This window comes from Eublepharis macularius, chromosome 7 (assembly GCF_028583425.1).
Source record: "Eublepharis macularius isolate TG4126 chromosome 7, MPM_Emac_v1.0, whole genome shotgun sequence".
NCBI classification, from domain to species: Eukaryota; Metazoa; Chordata; class Lepidosauria; order Squamata; family Eublepharidae; genus Eublepharis; species Eublepharis macularius.
Genome location: NC_072796.1, coordinates 86,820,201 through 86,826,456, shown reverse-complemented (window position 1 = coordinate 86,826,456; position 6,256 = coordinate 86,820,201).

Sequence of the window (6,256 nt, the reverse complement as noted above, 5' to 3'; positions counted from 1 at the left end):
AAGTAGGGGACTTTCACTTCAATAGGCCATACAGACAAACAAGAAATTAAAAAATGCTGGTAGATAAAGGGTAGTTCAAGGAGAAAGCTAGGCCCTACAACATTTACAGGGGGATCCTTGAAGGTTTATTCTATGTAAAGGAAATGTTGAAATATTTCAGCTAAGATCAGTCAACAAAATGGTGACGGTCATCTGCTAACAGAATGACTTGTTCGGTGTCCCTCAGTGAACCTTCTGGTTGAGAGGAAATATGAACTCAGCTTCCCCAATCTCCCATTTGATACTATGCTATGCTAAATGTGTACATATTATATAAATAATAAAAACCCTACTCTTCCTCCAAGAAATTGCCAAGCTGGCAACATGGAGACTGGAAGAGAACTTGGGCCTCTCATTAATAGTAAAGCACTAAAATGCTTTAACTCTTATGTATTAGCCCACAGTACCATCCTTCTCTCAAAGGTGAGGGACTGTGAGAGAGAGAGCTCAAGAGCATAACGAGCTTAAAGGCCTGTTGGATCAGATTTAAACTCTATCTAGTTCCGAGTCCCATCTCTCATGGTAGTGAAGAACTTCTCTCAGAAACACCATGATCAGGGCATGAAAATCAAACATACCCTGTTTCTTATCACTGGTCTTCAAAGGTATATTGCCTTTGTTCATCATTGGTCCTCAGAGGTGTACTGTCTTTGAATATGGAGGTTTTGCATATACAAAGAAATATGTCTAATCCCTTTTCACAAGACTTTACTATCCTGTGGGAGGGAGTTCTGTAACTGAGCGAAGCAGTTGAAAGCATCTCCCCACTAGTCCCCACAAATCTTACCTCAGATAAGCCTCACACATGAAAGCTTCACTCATCTATTTCAAGCTCTGGGAGGTTGATCGATGAAACAATCCTTCAGGTATTGAAGAGGACCCAAGCTACACAAGGCTTTAAAGGTCAAAGTCTAGTTCCATACTATCTCCAAGTACAGGTTCAGTAGTTCCACTGCCCCTCTGAATTTAGATAGAGAGGAGAAGTACATTGGGTGTTCTCTATATATTCATGATACTGTGGTCCAAATAAGAGGATGATACCTCACAAGTAATTCATTTTTATGTATAAAAGCATGGGAGATAAGAAGAAACATCAAGGAGCCCTATAGGACAATGTCCAAGGGTTTGAAAGGAATCCCCTAAGCAATACGTTCTGGGACCTGATTTTCAGGAATGATTAAAACCAATGTAGGATAATATATCCAGGCCCATTCTAGCCAGGCAGCTCCAAAGTTATATTTTGTGGAACGGTTAAATTCACATTAGCTAAAAAACAATAGTATTGACATTAAATGTACAATCGCATGAAAATCTAGCCAGAAAGTTTCAGTGAAACAGCCAGCTGTCAAGCTCTAAAATACCTACAGCTATTTTAAATTATGTCCAAAGAGGAGGAGGAGTAATTTAGAAGCACTCAATTTTCTTGAGGGAAAAATGGTCCATTGGTTGATTTTTGCTGCTGCAGTTTGGGGTGAGGCAAAGTATAACCATTGAGACTGAAATTCTTCAGAACTCCTTGTTGAAGATTTTTCAACATGTCCCACATAGTTCTTCCTCAACAATGGTTTACATAGACACTGGTGTTTGTTCAGTTAGATTTTATATTTATAAAGTTCTTCTGTATTGGCTGAAATTGAAGCACAGATTGCACAAGAGATATTATTTGGAACAAATTAGTAAGAGTATTATGCATTGCTGGGCTAAAAAATGTGAAGAGATGCTTAATTACAGATTGCCTTCTAATGAATTAAAAGCTCTCTTGGTGACTATAGTTATACAGGGTATTTTGAGCAGGATTAAAAAGTTTGCTATCTGTCTACACAGCAAGGTTCTCAGTGGCACAGGGCCATGAAGGTTAACCAACATCTTGAGCACCATCTGTCTGCTCCTTGCAAATGACTTTTACTTCTCTAGGGTCTAAATGTATACCACTAACATACTTAGACGGTTGGTGTGCCAAGCAACCAACTGGTTAGTGTATAATTACATACTATATATATATATATATATATATATATATATATATATATATATATATATATATATATATATATATATATATATATATATATAATTATATTTGTAGACAGCAGTCCTTAGAAGACATGCCTTTGATATTTTCCATTGTTTTTTAGTCCTAGGAAGATGTTTCTTGTTGATGTTCTCACCAAATTTCTGGATGGCAAGTTTCTTGATGAAGTCTGCAAATAGTTGAGATCATTAGACCTGTATGATCAATTGTATCACAGTGTTTGGTTCTGTGGTGCAATTTTTTTTACAGAAATTAATTTTGTCATATTTAGTTTCATGTTTTGAGAATCAATTAGTAATGAAATGGACTTTAGCACGAGTGCTTATGCTGCAATAAATCTGTCCGTCTTTAAGTTGCCATAAGGCTCTCTCTCTCTCTCTTTTTTTTCCTGCATCAGAATAACATGGCTACTGCTCTGAAATTTGTTTCATACCATATATGATCTTAGAACAGGCAGTTATCTAGCATTTTACAAATACTGACCATTAGTAGGATAAGAGGAAAGGGGTGAGCACTTTAAAAATCCATTATTGTTTTGGATTCAGATTATTGGACACTTGCTTTATTACTCAGAATTTTGGAGGGTGCCCTTACCATTTTGAAATTCCAATTTGAGGGGTTTCAGTACCACTATCATAAAAAAATGAAATTTGAAGGGATAAGTCACTGCCAAACAGCTGAGGTGATACCTGATACTTAACTTCCCCCATATCTTTATGTTTTAAAACAAAAGGAAGGACTGGACTGACCCAGGTCTGAATTTACCTGGCATTGCTCAAATGGTGACTCCAGAGCCATGCTTTTGTTCTTGCCCTTCACTTCCAGGTCCTGCTGTTGGCATCAGAAGTGGCAGAACATGGCCATCCAGCAAGTGGGCTCCTGGAGCCCAGCCACTCTGGGTAGGGCAGCCAAGGGCAGCAAAGCAGTGGAGCCTGCTCTTTCCAGGCAATCAGGGTATGCTCTGCTGCCTTCAGTGCCGGTGGTGGGGACTGGAGATTGAGAGGCAGGACCAAAATGCAGCTCTTGAGTCTCCAGAGGAGTAATGCCTAGTTTATTCCTTCCTTTTGGTTTGAGGAGCCAGTTATCAGCAGTCAGCTCAACTGTTGGGCAACACTTGGTTCTTTTAAATTTTAAGAAGTTATTTTCTATGAGAGTCGACTTGGCCCAGGGTCTTCTCTCATTTAAATAATAACGCTTTAACATTTAAAAGGACCAGGAGTACCAAACGGATGTTTACTGGGCCATCTTCTTCTTTTCTACATCCCTGCTCCTAAATCTGAAACACCTCAGAAATTCCAGGAGATTAATTACAGACTCTCCCATAATGTTCAGGTATATTTAAGCTGATTTCAGGCATACTCAAGCTGACCTGAAACAGGAACATACTCCCTTGTAAGGGTGTGTGTGTGAACTAAGTTGTGCCAAATTAGATCTTGATGGAACGTTGCAGAAAGTAGTAATTTAGAGATTTGATTTTTCATCCTGGTTTTAGCCTGGTTCTCAATGAAAAAGCCATCAGGGAGGACAATGAGGAGCCTACAGCAGCATCTGGTGGTCCATTTGCAACATATGGCAGAATATGTTGAGCAACAGATAAAACATGGTGGGTGGTGTCAATGACAACAAGCCTTTGTCAAGCTCCATATTTCTTCCTAAAACTAGGTATGTACAACTGTTAAGTGGGGTTGCTAACAGGCCTGTAGAAAAATGTCTTGTCCTTTAACAGATGCTTAATGGGATGTTATTTACCATGTGAAGCTTCAGTTGTCCATTTCCACACATTAAGACTCTAAATGTACAGGACATTTTTTCTTCAGGTTCTTGGCAACTCGACTGATAAGAATATTTTCATCCTTTTTATTACTAATATTATATTGTATGTGAAGTATGTGCAAATAAATAGAAATGGAAACAGAAGCAAATAAAATTGCTTGTTACAAAAAGACTCAGCAATAGTACAATTCCTCATTAAAATGAGCTTGTCCTCTCACAGCAAAGAGGTGAGATAGACAAAGGCCCCCTTCATTCACTTCTGAATCTTTCCATAAGGCCCGCATGTGAAAGAGGTTGCTTCCTACCTCTGTACTTCTTGAGGTTCAAGAACTTCACTCTGTCATTTTAAAAATGAATCAATAAATCTATCAAACTCTTTCTTCACCAGAATAAAGAAATCATTATGTTAATATTAAGCAGCCTGATGCTAGAAATGTGACTTTATTTAGCTGATTAATGTTGGTTCAAGAGGATGCAATACATAGCCCTATAGATGGAAAGAGATGCTTTGCAGTGGACTCTTTCCCACGTTACCAATTAAAGGGAAACCTCACTACTTTTTGCAATTGTAAGTTAAACTACACCCTGACCTGGATAGCTCAGGCAAGACTGATCTCATTAGATCTTGGAATCTAAGCTGGGTCGGCCTTGGTTAGAAATTGGATGGGAGACTACCAAGGAAGACAAAGGCAATACAGGCAATGGCAAACTACCTCGGTCAGTCTCTTTCTTTGAAAACCCCAGCAGGGATCACCAAAACTCTGCTATGACTTGACATCACTTTCCACCACCAAGTCAAACTGCTACACTGGTAAAAGGTGATTTAATCTTAGGGATCTTGCCAGTATCAATAGGAGAAATGGCTTCTGAAGAGCTTTCTGAATAATGTCTTCTGTCTTGATATCCAATAGTACAGAGATTTAATTGTTCATCCTGATTGGTAATCTGGTGCTGGTTCTAAAAGTGGGAAGCAGGACTCAGTGAACAGACTTGAATGATACAGGACAAGGTAGATACTTTCCCCATAGAACAGTCATATCTCTGTGACATGTAGCACTGGCAAAGGAGTAGCTTAAAGTGAAGCACACACCCCTACACACTATTTGGAGCAGACACCTGGGCGAAAGGGAGTTGCTGCTAGAAAACAGATGATGTCCCATCAACTTTCATTCTACCCTGTCTACTTTCTAAGTTTTGTAAATGTGTGTGATTCAAAGAATGGTATAATTTTGAGTCACCCTGTCTTATTAATGGAGCCAACTAAACTAAATAAGTAGCCCTGTGGTGAATGTTGCATTGATTTATGAGATTTAAATACCATCCTAGAGCAAATGCCTGCACAATCATTTTACTAAAATCTGTACAGGGTCTGGAATAGTGCTAGTCTGGATCATTTCACACGGCATGTGCCCTGATCAGTAATCCCCCCCTCCCCACATTTCCTACAATCTAATAATGGCACTAGTAGAAAAATAATTGCATCCAAAAATTTGCTACACTGGCTCTCAGACCAATGTTGTGGTTGATCATCACTAGCTGTAAAGTTCAAACTATTTTCACCCCTAAACGTCTGGAAATTCATTCCAGCAGCAGGTGGAAATCTTTGGATTATAAGGATATTCCTAACTTTGTAGGTGTACTTAAAAGTTAAAATCAAAAAAGAAAGTTTTGTACTCTTTAAGCAATTGTCTGAAGCTGTAACAGAAAAAAAGAGAAAATTATTATCTTCTTGTGTAACGGCAATTCTTTCTCTGCAGCATAATAGGAGAGGGAAGGCTTTTCTGCCTTGCTTCCTTAATCTGGTTTTAATGAAACAGCGGACAAAATATCAGCATGACAAATAAATCCTGAATAAATTCAAGATGTATTATGTAGGCAGTGAAATTTGCTTTTTTTGACATTTCTTAGTGTGTGTCTGTTTAATGCTAATTAACAGTGAGGATGTTTAGTTAGAAAATCCAAATGTGTTAAAATACCCCCTTATAGCTGGGGTAAAAGTGGGAAGGAAACTTGCATTAGTCTTTAAAAATTTCCAGGTGCTTTAGGGCTGGCTGCCTTTTCCTTGTCTAATACTTGCCTTCCTTTTGCTGTTTAGAGAAAAGTCATGTGAGCTTCCAGGAGAATGTGTGCAGTAGGGACTGCCAGAGTGCAGAGCTAGCAGAGAGAATGAGTGAGTGAGAGATCGCTTGGTACACAGGTAACGTTCAGGCAGCAGTCAGGGCTTTTGTAGTCTTGCAGCGCACACCTGAGATCCAGTCTGTTCTTTGCACCTCAGGAGTTCAAACCCTACAGATTCCAAGGTAACAGAAGCGTCATTTCCAAGGCTGATACAGAGACAGAGAGGATGCTTTTGAATGTGTGAATCTCTTGGTGGACTTTGCACCTTTCTCTGCATTTTTAAAAAGGTAATAT